At 40.7% G+C, this 19,170-nt stretch overlaps 1 protein-coding gene across 1 annotated transcript in view; it reads right to left on the reverse strand.

Annotated features, from left to right (window-relative positions):
• Window positions 1-122: 122 nt before the first annotated feature.
• The window catches only part of card19 (caspase recruitment domain family, member 19), a 54,104-nt gene continuing 35,056 nt past the window's right edge, over window positions 123-19,170 (reverse strand). Inside the window, exons 7-9 of the mRNA XM_048606722.1 lie at window positions 5,436-5,578; window positions 2,735-2,888; window positions 123-2,589 (exon numbers count right to left, since the gene is read on the reverse strand). The gene's annotated coding sequence lies outside the window, so the exon portion shown is untranslated. The remainder of the gene's footprint in view (window positions 2,590-2,734; window positions 2,889-5,435; window positions 5,579-19,170) is intronic.

The following is a 19,170-nucleotide window of genomic DNA, read 5'->3' on the forward strand; positions in this document are numbered from 1 at the left end:
GGAGGGGATAGGTGGGAGGAAGAACAGGTTAGGGAGGCAGGGACGAGCTGGACTGGTTTTGGGATGCGGTAGGGGGAGGGGAGATTTTGAAACTTGTGAAATCCACATTGATACCATTGGGCTGCAGGGTTCCCAAGCGGAATATGAGTTGCTGAGGTCAGCTTTCTTTCTACTTTTCGCACCAGCTACAAATGGCATTCATAGGGAGCCTTATTGAAACTAGGAATTTTTGTTCTGGAGAGTAATATATTTGTCTACTTCAACATATAGATTCAGAATTAGCCACTGTCACAATGGCAAGAACAGAACAAGATCTCATTTGCCTTCAAATGTACCTTGTAAGAGCTCTAAACCTGTATAACACCCCAAATACCCACACCAAACATGTTTGTGCAGGCCAAAGAGTTTTGAATTCTGAACACTATTCTGTGATAGACAGGCAACTATAGTGAACTAGATTGATTCTGGCCAAGAGTTGTTTTACTTCAGGTCCTTTTTTTAGCTTTGGAAAGCTGAAGAGGTTTATGAATTCAATGGCAAGACCACTTCTTCAGAGTAAATTGACCAATTTTTCGATCAATACAATGATAGATTTTGAAAAATAATTTGATATAAGTCTGCATCCAATGTGCTTTTTCTATTCTTTCATGTGATGTCGGTATTGCCAGCAAGGCCAGCATTTGTTGCCCATCTCTAATTACCCCTGAAGTGATTGGCTTGCTAGGTTATCTATGAGGGTAATTGAGAATCAACCACATTGCTGTGGGTCTGGAGTGCCCTATTGGTCAGACCAAGGAAGGACTGCAGAGTTCTCTCCCCAAACAACACAAAGGAAGCAGAGATAACAAGGTGTAGAGCTGGATGAACACAGTAGGCCAAGCAGCATCATAGGAGCAGGAAAGCTGACGTTTCGGGTCTGAACCCTTCTTCAGAAAGGGAAGCAGGTAGGTTTTCACAATAATCCATGTCAGTTTCATGCTTAAAATAACTGAGAAATCTTTTCAATTTCAGAATTATTAACTGAATTTAAATTCCACCAGCTGCCATAGTGGGATTTGAAACCATATCCTAGAGCATTACCTGGATTACTTGTGACATTACCACTCTGCCACCACCTCCTTCTAACATAATGTTAAAATATTAAAAATGATGGGTGGTCCAAAGGTGCTGTGCCCATAGGTGGTGCGATGAATGTAGCGCTATGTAACTAATTAAGAATTAATTAGGCAGCACTAAAACAAAGTAAGACAGCCTATAAAAGCAACAAGGTTTGACTTTTGATATACAAATATACAAAACATACAAGAATCCTGGGGAGCTTCACCGATTGGATACAGAAAGGTTCCTTCCCTTTGTGGGAAAGTTTAGAACCAGAGGCAATAATCATCAGAGACGAGGAAGAATTTGTTCTCTTGGAGTGTAATGAATTTGTGGAATTTACTGTAGAGGGCTATAGACGCTGGATTGTTAAATATACCCAAAGCTGAGGTAGACAGTTTTGTGATCACTATGGGAATCAAAGGTTATGGAGAAAGGGCAGAAGAGTGGAGCATTATCCAAACAGCCACCATCTCATTGAATGGCAGAACAGGCTCAATGGGCCGAATGGCCTACTCCTGCTCCTACATCTTATGGACATGGCAAAATGACTTGGAATTTCTTGAAACAGCATCACCAGTAAGTTAAACCAAACTTTATAACAGTTTTTACATCTAACTTGCTAGCTGGTTCCTCAGTTAAAACTTTCTATCACTCTCATTAACATACGCCAGAATTTAAAACTCAGTGGAATCTTTTGTGGTTTGAAGGAAAGCATACGACTTACTGTATCCTCCTTCTTTAAATCCATCTTTACATACTAAAATTAAATTTTGTAGCTATCAAACAGTCCCTTATGAACATTAAGCAAAGCATATTTAAGAAATCCGATTATGGAAGCTCTGCATTTTTACATAATATTTTCATAAATATGAGAAGATACAAAAAAGTAGACAGCAAATCCGAGTGACAAAAAAACCAACAATTTAAATTTTAAAAAAAATCAGTATAAAGCACAAAAAATGTGACAGCATTTGGTCTCACTGCACCTAATATTTTGAGCATAAATTTAAGTTTAGAACTTGTACAAGTGCAGGAAACACTTATTCTCTTGTCCTCTGCAGGAAGAAGGACTACATCGATGCATGATTTTAAAATTGTTGGCAGAGGAATCACTGCATAAAAGAATCTGTGGAAGACAAGGCATAACAAATTATTTAACTGTGAATTTATTGCATTTTTTGCATTGAAAATCAGTATTAAGCCACTGTTCCAATGCATGCTTTGTGGAAATACCAATTATGAATTGATGCTACAGACTGAAAAGCCTATGAGAGACAATGCAGTCTACTATATACTTCTAAAGACAATTGACAAAGCAAAGGACTAATCAGTGTGATTGTTAGAAATGCACAGAAATTGTGTCAAACTACCATGAACTTACAAACTCCCAAACAAAAGCACAAACTCTAGTACCTTCTTTATGCAGAGCTTGACATTTCTTTTCAATTTTTGATGAGTTTTGCTTATTGGCATAATTAAATTCATTACCTGCAATGACGTTGAATGAGCAGTAAATATTTTATCTTTAGTCCTCACAATTTTCAAATATAATAGATAACAACACACAATAAATCACAGCCACAAAGAGTGTGTTAAAAATAAATTGTTTCTTATTTACCATTAAGAGATTTACCTGTCTTTCTTTGGCTTGGAAGCTGTTCGTACAGATATGAATCATACTGTTTCAATGCTGTATAGAAAAGATTACAGCTTTCTTCACCTTTTCGTGACAATAAATCAAGAAGTGTGGCTGCACGACTGTGTCTTTCCATTTAAGGGTTTTGTAACTGTTAAAATCCAATGGAAACTTTACAGATTATTTATCAATAGGGTGTAAACAAAAAAGTGAGTAGTTCAGAACTAGAGCATTGCTGCAAATATCATATTTTGTTGAAGTTTTTTGTCATACACTTATCAAGGCAAATCACAAGAATATACCAATAAAGCAGAAACATTCACACTGTATAAGAGAAGAGTGATGGTCAGATGGCAAGTGGGTATAGGCATTGCCATGGAGCATGCAGCAGTTAAGGTTGCCAGGCTTTGTGTAGATTTCAAACCGGACTCTGATTGATCAAAGATAACACAGTGTGGAGCTGCAGGAAAACAGCAGGCCAGGCAGCATCAGAGGAGCACAAAAGTTGACGTTTCGGGTCAGGACCCTCCTTCAAAAAAAAATTTCTGAAGGGTCTCGACGTGAAACGTTAACTTTCCTGCTCCTCTGATGCTGCCTGGCCTGCTGCGTTCCTCCAGCTCCACACTGTGTTATCTCAGACTCCAGCATCTGGAGTTCTTACTATCTCTGATCAATAAAAGCAGTGCCCTGAAAGACTAGCCAGCAAATGATACCTATTCAGTTAAGTTGAAACAGTGCCATGTATGTATATGTTCTTTTTGTTTGTAAAGAACAGGGCCCTGTGTATTAGTATATGTAGCTTTTATGACGTGCAAGTGAGAGCCTGACTGACATGCCTAATTTGATTGTCCCTGTAATTTATTGTACATTCAGGATTATTCAGCAAATGTTGTCCAATTGCAGAATCACACCTAACATTAGGCACTGTATTGTGAGTTTTGCAAGTGTAGGCTGATTTAGTACTGTTGGTACTAGATTGTTGAGAATAGCCAAAGGGAAATGCTGTTTGATCTGATCCGCTGTCTTTGGGACATACAGTCTACACACCGGCACAGAAATTCACAAGACACATTACTCATTTGTAATAGGCAGAATGTCCTTTTGATTTGACAGCAGCATCCTATTAGTGGTGAATACCACTTGTGTTACTGCTGTGCAGTAGCAGCATGAAACAGTTGCTCAAACTTTTGAGATACCTTACCCTTCTAAAATCTCTGATAGGATGGGCACTTTTCAGGACCAACAGTGACCATGCAAGGGCATTTGATGAATTTGTGTGACACACAGGGAGAAATTATCTGAACAGGGAAGTCCCCATCCTGAAGGATGGTCTTGATGTGCCCTCTTCAGCATCAACCTTGCATGGTGACCAAATGCCTTGAAATCAGGTTCTTTCACAAGTAAAGAATTGAGCGTATGCAAATTTTCCCCTTCATTTAGAATCCGTGGGGAGAAATTTTACATAAACTGGTTGCTTAGATTCCATTCTACAAAGGAGATGTGACATACACCGCTGTTAAATAATAAGTGTAATGTAATTTTGCTTTTTAAATGTTAGCTGGATTAGCCTGAATTGAGTCATAGAATCATACAGCATGGAAACAGACCCTTTGGTCCAACCAGTCAAAGTGTTAACTAAAACATTTGAATATATTGAATCGGATTTCATATGATGAAGAAATATCACAGTATTTCTGTTAAAATATTCAAAATAATTTATTAAATTTTCAATAATTTAGTTGTCATGCAGACGGAGCTAGGTGTGACAATGAATACACAAATAAAATCAGACACACAGCTGGACTCCATTGGGTCCCTGCAAGGTTACAGCACAGGAGATAACAACTTGTGAAAACAATATCTGCATCAGTAGTACTGAGGTGGAGATGGTCGAGAGCGTCATGTTTCTGGGAGTAATGATCACCAACAATCTGTCCTGGTCCACTGACGCCAATATGATGGTCAAGAAAACACAGCAACGCCTCTGCTTCCTCAGGAAGCTAAGGAAATTCGGCATGTTCACAAAGACTCTTACCAATTTTTATAGATGTACCATCCGGATATATCACAGCGTGGCTTGGCAACTGTTCTGCCCAAGACCGCAAGAAACAATAGAGGGTCATGAACACAGTCCAATCCATTAAGCAAACCAGCCTTCTATCCATTGACTACACCTATACTTCCCACTGCCTCAGGAAAGGAACCAACATAATTAAAGACTCTCCTACCCCGGTTATACTATCTTCCACCTTCTTCCATCCGACAGAAGATATAAAAGTTTGAGTACACGTACGAACAGATTCAAGAACAGCTTCTGCCCTGCTGTTATCAGACTTTTGAATGGACCTCTCAAATGCTAATTTTGATCTCTCCCTCTGCACCTTCTGCATGGTTGTAACACTGTATTCTGCACTCTGTTCTGCTATCCTGATGCACTTTGCATGGTGCGATCTGCCTCTGTAGTACACAAAACAATACTTTTCACTGTTTCTCTGTACATGTAACAACAATAAATCAAACTCAAAATAATAAATGTTATTTTAATATATTTTAGTTCAATAAGTTTAATTTAATAATTCACCTGCAGTATGAGTTTTTGGTAGAGATTATATTCACCCATGCATATAGTGCAATAATAAAAAAGACATGAAAAATACTATGAGATAGGCAAAAACAATATAAAATTGTTGTATCTTACCCTGTTGTATTCTCCACTGTTCAAAACAGGAGGCTCTGTTTTAGTCAAATAAATAATAATCTGATTTAACAAGGTTTCATAGAGACCTCCCTCATTTGTAAAATATAGTCTGTCATCCTTCAGAGCATCTTTGCAGTTCTTTCCTGCAACAAAAACAAAATAATTTGTAGCTGTACAATAAATTATTGCATGTATTGTATTGTAAATTGTCTGTATTGTATGTACTGTAAATTATGGAGGAGGTACAACATTTAAAAGGCATCGGGATGAGATATAAGAATAGGAAGGATTTAGAGGCACGTGGACCAAATGCTGGCAAATGGGACTAGGTCAGATTGTGATATCTGGTCGGCGAGGATGAGTGAGACTGAAGGCTCTCTTTCCGTGCTGTATAACTCTTTGACCCAATGACTCTTATTTTGTTGAGATATTTTCTGTTAATTGGTGTCAGATCATATGTAAAACATATTCCACAGCTAAAATTTGGCAGGTGTTTATAAAAATAGGTTTTAAATTATATCTCAAGAAACATTTCCTCACTTTCTCTCATTATCATGGGACTTGAATGCAACAAATATTAAAATTTGTACTTTCATTTTTTTATTTCCAGCTTCAATGCAATAAAAAAAGTCTTTTCCAGCAAGTTCTGACACAATGGGGGTAACTTTCATCTGTGGCTTCCCAGTTCAAGCTGAGAAAAATAAGCAGGCCATAACACATACCAGGAGGGCACACTGAACACTCAGCTGACTGCAAAGTGCATCTAATGTGGATACATAAATGGGCAAACACCCATCCTATCTTCCTAAAACAAATGAGGTTGGTTTAAATTTATAGTTCAAGGGTCATAATCAGTAATAAAGGGTGGTACGGTGGCTCACCGATTAGCACTTACTGCCTCTCAGTACCAGGGACCCAGATAGGATTCCTGCCTTGGGTGACTATCTGTGTGGAGTTTGCATGTTCTCAGTGTCTGCGTGGCTTTCCGTTGGATGATCCAATTTCCTCCCATAGTCCAAAGGTGTGTAGGTTTGGTGGATAGACCACTGTAAATTGTCTATTGTGTCCAGGGATGTGTAAGCTAGATGGATTAGCCATGGAAAATGCAGGGTTACGGGAACAGAGTAGGGGTCTGGGTGGGATGCTCTTTGAAGGCTTGGTGCAGACTTGATGGGCCGATTGGCCTCTTTCCACTCTGAAGGGATCTATTCTATGATTGGAAGTTTGATCACAAATTTCACATGCAACAAGGCCATGTGTAACCAATGCCCTTCAAAGTGCTCAAACAACAGACCAGAAAACTAGCACGAGTGCTTCTACTGAGCCCACAAGATCAAGTTCCATTCCACCCCCCGTAACTCCTTTCAAAATACTAAAGGAAAATCAATCCAATCACCCCCTTAAATGTCTACATTCCAGAGAACATAAGCCTGGTTTATGAATTTCCCTTCATAACCTTCAGAACACTGGTGACATTCTAATAAATCTACAATATATTTGTTCCAAGGCAAATGCATTTAGATCTTGCATGACGTTTGTAGTTGCGTTCCGGAAAAGTGTAACATCAAGTAAAACTGCATTCAGCAAATCAAATCTCTCCATTACAACCAATGTTAAAACTGTAATTAGTTTCAGTATGAGTTTTCTCTATATAAAATAACATTAAAGCAATATAGCCTGTGAATTGATGTGGAGGTGCCGGTGTTGGACTAGGGTGGACAAAGTCAGAAGTCACACAATCCCAGGTTATAGTCCAACAGGTTTTATTTGGAATCACACAAGCTTTCGGAGCACAGCCCCTTCGTCAGGTGCAATGAGACAGCAGGGCACACAGACACAGAGTTTATAGGCAGAGAGATCAAGGGCAGAGAGATCAAAAGATCATACAACTGGTGTGTGTGAATTGTCAGGTGATAAGTCTCTGCAGATGACCAAGAGTGTTAGATGGTGTGTAAAGTGTTTATAAAGTCAATGTCACTGCTGTACTATCATGACAATCAGGCAGAGCCATAGGAATATACAAAAGATGACATCTCAGGTCAGATACTGAATTGTAGGTGTGAGGCTTTGTTCAGAATCTGTGTCAGAGTTTTAACCTGGAATCAGGCTGGTTTTATTCCAAAAGATGAAATTTATAAGATGCCATGCTGACTGATTGTGACTACAAATTATGTATTTTTTGAACAAAATAGAATGTATCTGCAAATAGGCAAACTTTTTGGATGGAATGATTCACCCCATAGATTTGTGTGCGTGTGTGTATGTGTGTGAGTGTATGTGTGTTTGCATGTGTGCGTGTGTGTTTGTGTGCATGTGTGTGTGTGAGACAGAGTGTGAGGGAGTGTGTATGTGTGTGTGTGTGTGAGGGAGTGTGTGTGTGTGTGTGTGTGTGTGTATATGTGTGTGTATATGTGTGAGGGAGTGTGTGTGAGGCTGCGTGTGTGAGGGAGTGTGTGTGTGAGTAGGGGGAAATGGAGAGATGGGGAGGATTGAACAGGGGAGAGATAGGGAGATAGGAGGGATTAAATGGGGGGGTGAGATGGGGAAAATTGAGTAGGGGAGGTGGGAGATGGGATGGATTGGGTAGGGGAGAGGTGGGAAGATGGGGAGAACCAAGCAGGAGAGAGTGGGGAAATGGTGAGGATTGATAAGGGAGATGTGGGGAGATGGGGAGGATTGACCAAGGGAGAGGTGGAGAAATGGGGAGGATTGGTGAGGACATGGGGTGATTGAGTAGGGGAGAGGTGGGGAGATGACGAGGATTGAGTCGAGGAGAGGTGGGGAGATGGGGAGGCAGTGAGTAGGGGAGAGGTGGGGAGATGGGGACGCAGTGAGTAGGGGAGAGGTGGGGAGATGAGGACAATTGAGTAGAGGAGAGGTGGGGAGACGGGGAGGCATTGAGTAGGGGAGAGATGGGAAGATGGGTAAGATTGATAGTGGTGAGATGGGGAAGATTGAGTGGGTGGAGAGTAGGTGGCGAGACAGAGAGGAAGTGTTATGGACCATACCAAACGCCCTTCAAATATATCAAGGAGATGGCCTCGACCCTAACTTTTATCTTAATTAAAGGCAACTCTAAGGTACTTTGTTCCAGATGTAATTCAATTGATTATACTACTCAGCTTTATTCTTACCCTATGGTTAAAATACAAATAAAAGAAGGAAGAATTGCTCCAGCTTTAACCCTATTGAAAAACTTAACAGAATAATAGATTATTTAACTACTGAGCAGCAACTGTTCTATACGGTAACATCCCACAAACACACCCTTGGCAAAGGCAAATTCAGCAAAACAGAGTGTCTCACATGTAAGTTTCTCCACAGCAGGAGGAGAAAACATCCAGCAAAAATTCTGGCAGACAAAGAAAACGCAAGCATTTTGCTGTAGCAGGGAGAGAGGTATAGTCGCTTCAAAACTCCAACAACCACTGAAAGCTAAATAAAACCCTGGTTTTGTGGGAGCCTGACTCCACCCATTCATGCTGCTTGTGTTGTTCCAACTTTAAAAATAACCCAAGGCATCACAAGCTGTTTATTTTATTGGCTTTGAACAGGCTGCTTTGTACCTCTGTCTCATACTTTCTTCATAAACATAAAAAGGACAGAATACACCTCTTAAAGCCATAGTATTGTCACAGAAAGAGGTGGGGAGATGGGGAGGTGGCAAGTGGGACGGAGGTGGAGATAGCAAGAGACAGTGAGCAGGAGAGAGTTGGGGAGCGGGAGGATCAATGAGCAGGGGAAGACCACTTCAGATTGATGTTGATTAGGTCCCACTATGGATCCTTATGTTCACCCATGCCCCCCCCAGAGCTGTTATGACAAGTGTTGCTTTTAGCAACCATGTCCCCCATTCTCAGGCCTATTATCACATTACATGATTTGCTTTCAGCACAGACTACCCATTTGCTACTACCTTCCGCTCTCATTATCACTTATTCAGCTTCCCCTCTGTCCTGGCCTTCCATCCATAATCCCCTAGTTTACCTACCCCTTTCATATCCCTCTCTCCACCTGGGCTCTATCTCAACCCATCTGCTCCCTTCCCCCTTCCTCCTTCCCCCTACCCCTCTTGTCTTCAGCATCAAAACCACTTATTCCTAGCTGCTATCAGTTCTGATGAACAGTCACCAGACTCAAAACATTAACTCTGCCTTCTTGCCAGAAATGCTGTCAGACCTGCTGAGTTTCACCAGCAATTTCTGTTTTTGTTTCAGATCTCCAGTTTCTTGTTTTATATAAATAATTGAGACTCAGCACCGATCCCTGTGGAACTCCATGGTTACAGCACACGTAGTGCATCCAAATTTCCAAGAGACATTTAACAGACGTAAAGGTTACTAGAGTCACAGAGTCATAATACAGAAGAAAAGACCCCATTTTGTTAGGAGTTATACATTACCATGGGAAGAGGATTCACTAATTAACAGGAAACAGAATCAGGGTTATGGTTTGGCATTCTCATCCACCGAGGGGTTATTGACTGTATTCGAGACTGAATAATTTCGATTTCAATTTGCTCGATATGGGAGTTAATTGTTCTGGTCACAATCAAATGGTCCCAGTGGCCCACCTTCCGTTTCTTATGATTTCAGGGTTGCTGTTGCATTTAGACACTCTGGCTGGGTTTTGCTGTTGTATTGATATACCATGTATGTCAGTGCGGTGTTTCTCGATTGCAAGTTATATGACACATGGTATCCTTTCAGAACATGAGTTACTGTCGTTCTACCTAAATACTCACGATTTTGGTATAACCCAGAGAAACAGGACGTTTCATGATGCGACAGATTGTACGCCTGCAACAACTAGAATCCTAGTCACGTTTAATATGGTACAAGCATCAAACTAGCAGCATAAATACACTTTCTAATCTTTTATCATGCATCCGTTTTAAACGTGCTACTTAGTTTAAATCGGACCAATGCTCTGCCCTTTTAATGCCATGTACAGATAAATGACATAACTCTTACCCTCCATTAGTTTCACAGCCTCTCGTAAACTTCTGCTACTTCCGGCTTTTCGTTTTAGCTGTCAGACCGTCCAGACAGTGTGCCCAAACCAGTCCGCTGTTGGGGTCAGACCCAGAAAACACGGACATCGGCTCAGATTTACAACATTTTTCACCGACAGAGAATTCTCTCTTGCGCCACCAATTGAGGAATTGCAAAGGTTTCTTTTTATTTAAACATTATGAACAGAAAATCTCTTGAGGCTCATCCTATTCATTAGAATTCATGTCAGATATTTGCGTAAATTATTCTCAACATTTTAATTTAGCTGCAGGTAAATTTTGAAAATGCTCAGGAGGTCAAACGGGATATTAAAAGCGCCTAAACTGGGTATTAAAACTGCCAAAGGACCCAATAGCCGAGGTCCGTGTTGTGAAATGTTAAGCCATCCGTACCAATGTAAGAGACAACAAGGTGCAGGGCTGGATGAACACAGCAGGCCAAGCAGCATCATAGGAGCAGAGAGGCTGACGTTTCGGGCCTAGACCCTCCCACCTCCAGTAGTCGGGTCAGACACAAGACTCATGGAAGAATTGCAGTATGAGAAGGTTGTTTGTGGTACAGATGGTGTTCGAGTGCCCCCTGCTCTAGATGTCTGCAATAACATCTCTGCACAGGTTGATTAGAAAATATCTAGAATTAATATATAACATGCTAATGATTTGATTCTTTGAATTGACTAAAGGAGATAAGGAAATAACTCGCATTTACTTAACAACATTCATACTCTCAGGACATATTAAGGTGTTTTATGGCCTATTAATTTTTAATTCCATTATTTTGTTTGGTAGGAATAGTATATAAATGCCTGCATATCAGTTAGTTAAATGAATGTTAATATTTTCAGTCAATTAGTGATTGTTTTTTTCCCTAGATATGCTGATGCAGTGGTTGCTACTGGTCTAGTCATTGGTCTGCAAATAACATAGAAAACTAGAGTGCAAATTACATAATGGCAGTTTAAAAATTTGACATTAGTTGTAAAATTTTTCAAATAAAACTTTAGTACAAGTAAAATGATCATTATGTTGCCATCAAGCCCAACTGGTTCACCGGTATCTTTTGAGAAAGCAACCTATCCCTTTCTGTGATTATGTGATTCCAGTCTGCAGTGGATGACCATGATGTTACCTGCAAATTACACCTCTCCATAGACTACTGCAACACAGACTATAACACTTCAGTTAGGAAACCCAAAAGCAACCTTTCAGGCAACTAGGAATGCTGGTATTTTCATCCATTCCTAATGAAGCCAACATACTGAGAACAACCTTTTCAAAAAAAATTGGAGAACTTCCTCCTTCTAAAATCTTTGTATATTAATCCTTTCTAACTGATTAAAGATTTAACGGCCATCTTAGGTCTGTTCAACACATCCACATCGGACTCTTTGATCTTTTGCTTATAAATTCTGTGTCTGATGTCACCTCTCTCACTGAAACCTGAAAAAGGACCGAGACTCCGAAAGCTTGTGTCTTCAAATAAACCTGTTGGACTATAGGCTGGTGTCATGTGATTTTTGGCCTTTCAACATACTTGCTACCAGATTTCCTTCTTTTTATAGATGGAAGGGCAGTTAAGAAGGAAAGCTACTTAATATTGCCTAGAATTGTTGTAATCAGGAAACTCCATTTATTCTTACCATTAAATAATTTGCCACAGGACATTGTAATTTCCTGCAGCCTGCAAAAATCAAGAAAACCTGTTCATGAAAAGCAACCAAGCCTGTTGCTGCGTTAAAACCACAATATTTATCCAAGCTTCGCTGCAAATCTGTCAGTAAATTCTTAGTGCAGCATAGGGCTTACTGGACTCTCCCATTTCATTTTCTTTTAGACCAAACAAAAACTGAAGCCTAAAATGCATCTTCAAATTACGTCAACTATTGTTACAGAGACACGTTACATTAAACATTGGTTTGGATGACTTACATTTTGAAGAATGTGGGAAATGGAATTTATTTCAAGGTTTGTAGAAATACATAGAGTGATTCCTTTGAAAAATGTCATTAAGAGTTCACTGCAGATATTGTAGATGTGTTTTAAACAAAACCTTTTAGCAATCCCAAGACTGATGATGAGAGAGATAGTAGGAACTGCAGATGCTGGAGAATCTGAGATAACAAGGTGTAGAGCTGGATGAACACAGCAGGTCAAGCAGCATCAGAGGAGCAGGAAGGCTGACGTTTCAGGCCTAGACCCTTCTTCATTTCTGAATGAAGAAAGTTAGGAAGTCAGTTAGGAAGGCTCTGGTCAGACTGCATTTGGAATATTGTGAGCAGTTTTGAGCCCTGTATCAAAGGAAGGATGTGCTGGCCTCGGAGGGGGTCCAGAAGAGGTTACAAGAATGATTCCAAAGATGAAGGATGTGTCATCTGGGGAGTGGTTGAGGCCTCTGGGTTGTGCTTGATGGAGTTTAGAATGATGAGGGGGAATCTGATTGAAACTTACAGACTACTGAGAGGCCTGGATCAAATGGATGTGGAGATGTTTCCACATCTTCACTGGTAGGAACTGAAAGCAGAAGTTTTGTTTTGATAATAATTGTTTCATATAAAACTTGATCGATAGCTCATTTTGTTTAAAATATGATATAAATGAAATATTTAATTGGTTGTCCTGGTAACTGGAAAAAGTATTTATATTTTTATGTGATCTGTGGAGTATTGGGGCTAAAACAATGACGCAATCCTCAAGAATGGTCATAATCAACATTCTTTCCAAACCGGAGTTTTTGTGCATACCAATCAGAGTGCTGATACATCAGCTTCCCTTCCAGAAGCTGCTGCAGTATACAGACCTCTGAGGTCAATGCAGCAAAAAGAAATGTTAGAGGAAATGCTGGTTGTACTACTGAAAACAGTAGCTGAAACTGAAAAATATCAACGGAATCCTCTCCGTCTTGTTTCAGCTGTGAGTTAACCTTACATGGAAGCTGATAGACTGAGGTAACAAAGATGATAGCACGGAACACAAAATACACTTTCTCCATTTAAAACAGTGATTGCGACTACCTCAATTATATAATGGCACTTAAATTTCAGTAACACTCAAAACACATTATACATTAAGCTAAGTGTAACAGAATAAAGCAACAGTATTTTAATTACCATTCCAGCAGTTAATGTTGTAATTCTGTTGTTGCAGTGTAACAAGCATATGAATCCCTTTTGAGCCCATGATTCATACCAAGGTTCAGGTAAGAAATGAATTATTCCTGTGCCAATGATGTCAAACCTTAAATAATTAAGTTTTTAAAATGTTACCAGGTCAAGGTTAGGAGTAATAAGCACAGGGGAGCTTTTAGTGATACAAAGATTGATTTATAATATTGTATTCAATAAAACATTATACACAGCAGCTCTTTCTTTTACTTTGATTTTCTCCAATGAATGTATAACATTTACAATATCGGCACATTTATAATATTGCAGTTTCACGTTTTGAATTCAGTGCCCATTTAATATGTAGCATTTGATTGTGTTAGTTTCTTTAAAAAATTATACACATTCATGGATTATGCAAATAAATTAGTAGGTAGGAACTGCCAATAACACGACAGTCAGATTGCTGCAAAGTAAAATTCATTCAAATTCAGAAATTTAATTTTAAGGAAAGTGGAATAAGATAAATGACTATATTGACAGTACAAAAGCAGGGAAGTTATGCTGAACCTTAATAAAGCACTGGTTTGATCATAACTAGTGTATCATCCCCAGCTCTGGTCGTCACACTTTAGAAAGGATATTAAGGACTCTGAAAGAGTACAGAGGAGATTTACCAGAATGCTTTCAGGTCTGAGGAACTTAGCTACAAAGTTATACAGGAGAAGCTAGTTCTGATGAAGGGTCTAGGCCCGAAACGTCAGCCTTCCTGCTCCTATGATGCTGCTTGGCCTGCTGTGTTCATCCAGCTCCATACCTTGTTATCTCAGATTCTCCAGCATCTGCAGTTCCTACTATCTCTAGGAGAAGCTAGTGTTATTTTGCAAATTAGGTCCAGGGAGACTGATAGTGGATTACAAGATTATGACAGGTTTAGATAAGAAGGAAAAAGCTATTCCTGTTGGCTAATGGTATAGGGACTAGATGTCATTGATTCAAGGCTTTAGGTTCTAATGTGTACAGGATGTGAGAAAAAACATGTTTTACTCAGTGAATGATAATGACTGGGAATGTAGTGTTTATGAGGGTGGTAGAAGTGGAGATGTATAACAATTCCTAAAGGAAATTGGATAGGCACTTTAGGAAAATAAACTTGCACAGTTAAAGAATAGAATAGGAAATGAGATTTAATGCTTCGCTCTACAGAGAACAGGCTGGATGTAAAGGGCTAACTGGCTTTTTTTGTACTGTTGTGACTCCAGGAACACTGGCAAATTGATTGATTGATTTATGGTCACTTGTCAAGGCAAGATCAACATTAGCAAGATCAGCATTATTTGAGGCGAGAGAGTCCATTCATCAATCTGATTACGCCAGGATGAAGCTGTTCCTGTGCTTGCTCATGCGTGTAGTCAGGCTTCTGTATCTTATGCCTGATGGAGGAGGTTATAGGAGATCACTGTGGGGGTGCGCTGGGTCTTTGATGATGTTGGCAGCCTTTCTGCGGCAGCGAGCCCATGGAGTCCATGGATGGAAGGTTGGTTTCCGTGAGGGTCTGGGCTTTGCACTCCATCTTCTGGAATTTTTTATGGTCCTGGGCAGGACAGTTATCATACCAGGTCGTTATGCACCCGGACAGTTTGCTTTCAATGGTGCATCTGTAGCAGTTGGTGAGGGACCTTATGGACATTCCAAATTTCCTGAGCTGCCTGAAGAAGAAGAGGTGTTATTGTGCCTTCTTGACTGTCGCAATTACGTGGGAAGTCCAGAACTGGTTGTCGGTTATTGTCCCTCTGAGGAACTTTTTGCTCTTCACTCTCTCAACCTCAGACCCATTGATGTAGATGGGGGCATGTTCTCCTGCTTTCTTTCTGAACTCAATGATCAGTTCTTTAGTTTTGCTGACGTCGAGAGTCAGATTGTTTTCATTGCACCACGTCACCAAGGCCTCTATCTGTCTTCTGTAGTTTGACTCGTCATTGTTAGAAATCCATCCAACTATGATGGTGTCGTCAATGAACTTGTAGATGGCATTCGTTCAGAATTTGGCAATGCAGTCCTAAGTGAAAAGGGAGTACAGTAGGGGTCTGAGGACACATCCTTGGGGGCTCCAGTGTTGACTGTTATTGTGGAGGAGGTGCAGTTACCTATCCTCACTGATTGCAGCCTGTGGGTCAGAAAGCTGAGAATCCAGGACATGATAAACTGGCTCATTTAGTGGTTACATATTCTGTGATATTCTATTATTGTATTTACACTTCCTGCCCCACCCAAAGGATAATTTCTGAAGAAGGGTCTAGGCCCGAAACGTCAGCCTTCCTGCTCCTCTGATGCTGCTTGGCCTGCTGTGACCATCCAGCTCCCCACCCTTATCTGCTTTCCGGAGGGACCACTCTCTCCGTGACTCCCTTGTCCGCTCCACACTCCCCACCAGCCCCACCACCTGCGGCACTTTTACCTGCAACCGCAGGAAGTGCTACACCTGCTCCTACACCTCCCCCCTCACCCCCATCCCAGCCCTAAGAAGACCTTCCACATCAAACAGATGTTCACCTGCACATCTGCTAATGTGGTATACTGTATCCGCTGTTCCCGTTGTGGCCTTCTCTACATCGGGGAAACCAAACGGAGGCTTGGGGACCACTTTGCAGAACACCTACACTCGGTTCGCACCAAACAACTGCACCTCCCAGTCGCGAACCATTTCAACTTCTCCTCCCACTCCTTGGATGACATGTCCATTCTGCGCCTCCTGCAGTGCCACAACGATGCCATCCGAAGGTTGCAGGAACAGCATCTCATATTTCGCTTGGGAACCCTGCAGCCCATGGTATCAATGTGGACTTCACAAGCTTCAAAATCTCCCCTCTACCGACCGCATCCCAAAAGCAGCCCAGCTCGTACCCGCCTCCCTAACCTTTCCTCCCACCTCAAGCCCCACCCCCATCTCCTACCTCCTAGCCTCATCCCGCCCCCTTGACCTGTCCATCCTCCCTGGACCGACCTATCCCCTCCCTAACTCCCCACCTACACTCACCTTTACTGGCTCCAACCCCGCCTCCTTGACCTGTCTGTCTCCTCTCCACCTATCTTCTCCTTTATCCATCTTGTATCCCCTTCCCCTCCCCCATTTCTGAAGAAGGGTCTAGACCCGAAACGTCAGCTTTCCTGCTCCTCTGATGCTGCTTGGCCTGTTGTGTTCATCCAGCTCTACATCTTGTTGTCTCAGATTCTCCAGCATCGGCAGTTCCTACTATCTCTTTTGGAATATGTTTGATTAGGTCTGAAATTATCCAATTAAGTCAATTGCTTTCTGCCTAAATTTGATTTTGATTTTATTGTCACGTATTTTACAAAAGTATACAGTAAAATACAGTGAACAGCTTTCATTTGTCACCATGATATGGTGCCATTTTGAATTATTTAAGAATAAGGGATAAGAAAGATATAGCTTGATGAGAGTCCATCAGTCCTGAGCCAGCTCATCACCACCAATGATACCTGTGCTGCCATCCCTCTGCCACCACTTCACCGCAATCTACACCAGACCCAACCAGTATCAAAATTACCGATGCTCAGGCACCATTTTTGCTGTTGGCTGATACTCCTCTGCCACTGCCTCATGCTGCCTGTGTCAGACTAAGCAACATCAGAGTCGTGTCTCTTGCCACTGGGCCCCCCCTCATTGATGTTGCAGTATGCCCTTCCACCACTGCCTTGCTGCCACCTGCGCTAGAACCAACCAACAAAAAAATGTGGTTGATCCTTGGGCACCGCCTTTTGACACTGAACTGACCTCGATTCTCCCAATTTGGCAGCTGCTGGTTCCAGGTCCCTGTGCTTGCTCCAGAAAAGTAAGTAGGGGCTCACTCGAGGTCCGTGCTGGGCCCGTTTGAGGTTCACTCTAGAACCGCTTGAGGTCCACGTGCTGGGCTCTCACCACTGCCAATGCCGTTCAAGCTCAGGACAAGGTAAGTGAGTAAAAAAAAAAAAGACAAGACAGTAACAAAAAAGAAAAAGAAAAGCAGTTGGGCAGACGAGCTGCAGCACAGGAGTCTTACTGTGTTGTCCTCTAAATCTACAGGGGTGAGTGGAATTCTTTAAGAAAGAAAGTTTTACATAGTTGGAGCAAAAGAACACAGCAAGCAAGATGAAAATAATAATGAAACCCTCAAAACATTCCACCATCACTTAGCATTTCCTCTTTAAAGATGTAAAAACACAAGCAAAATAATTGATTTATTGCTTTAATTAAAAATATTAATTTATGTAATGACTGTTTACATTTTGAAGAAAGCATTTTTTCTTGGCGGTCTCTCAAGATTTCTCTCACGAAAGGCTGTATTGTCATTGACATTTTCTAAGTTGAACAGTTTGGCTCAAGGTGCTGCGAATGCCTTTCCACACCAAGATGTTCCACAGTCAAGGTCAGTCTGTCTCTGTAGCCAATGTATCTGATCCTTCCCAAGACACACAATTTACTCATCTAACTAACATTTAACATGGAATTCAGATAATTATTGAATATGGAACAGATATATTTGTCCTTTAAAATGTTTCCTGCCCCTCACTCCCCACTTCAAGCGCTTTGGGTTTATGAAGGTGACACTGGTAAATGGAGCATTTTACACACAGGTATGGAATACTTATCCCAGGACATCAAATGTTAATCAATCAGCTGTAAGATTCCAGATAAGCAGATGTTGCAATTTTAGGCTGCATGCATAATAAATGAACATCTGAAAAGTTTCTGTTGATCAGATCTGCTGTTCATTTTACACACTTGCTTCCTTTTTTCGATCGTATTGATTCCTTACTTAAGTACCACTCAGCAGGCTGTGAGTGTCAGCTGACACTTTGCCAAAGATGAATCATCATGGGATAATAAATCAGGAGAGGGATGGAAGCCTGCCCAATTTTCCCCTCCTTACCCTTGGCTACTAAATTCACCTGCTTCACCTTCTACTGCTGCCTAGTTGAAATGAGCTAACTAACTTGTCGGGCAGTTTTCATGCTGCAGGCACACGTTTGCTTTGGAGATATTCGTATCTGTGATAACTATCATTTTGGTCTCTGTATCTTAGTCAGACTTTAAAGCACAGAGAGGTCAAACCTTTGTCCAGCATCAAGACTCATTTATCAGATCCCTGCTTTGTCAAGTAAAACAGCAACTAAGGCAATAGAATACAGGAAATATTTTAATTTCACAATTTTTGCATTATGGATTCTCTGAAACTTAAAATAATACTTCAGGGAACTGTTAAGAATCTCAAGCTATTTTCTTGCTGTAACATATCTTATGAGTTAAGTGAAACACTGACGTAACAAGTTATTGTTATTTAAGCTATATGCCTGCAATTTTATTTCTGAATTGGTCTAAATGTCACTTCCTAAATGGAATTATGTTTTCTAAAAGTTTATCAAGCTGTTAGTAGAGCATATGGGAGTATCCTGTATTATTTCCAATATGTACTTTATTGTTCACCTGTGCATGAGTTACAACCTTCAGCGAGATTCTGGTAGAAGGAAACAATGCATTGACTTAGAAAAAAAAATATTTGGAGCTATAGTAGTCAACCATTAGAACAGATACACAATATACATTCCAGTCAATGCTTTC

This window comes from Rhincodon typus, chromosome 16 (genome assembly GCF_021869965.1).
Source record: "Rhincodon typus isolate 14 chromosome 16, sRhiTyp1.1, whole genome shotgun sequence".
Taxonomy (NCBI): domain Eukaryota; kingdom Metazoa; phylum Chordata; class Chondrichthyes; order Orectolobiformes; family Rhincodontidae; genus Rhincodon; species Rhincodon typus.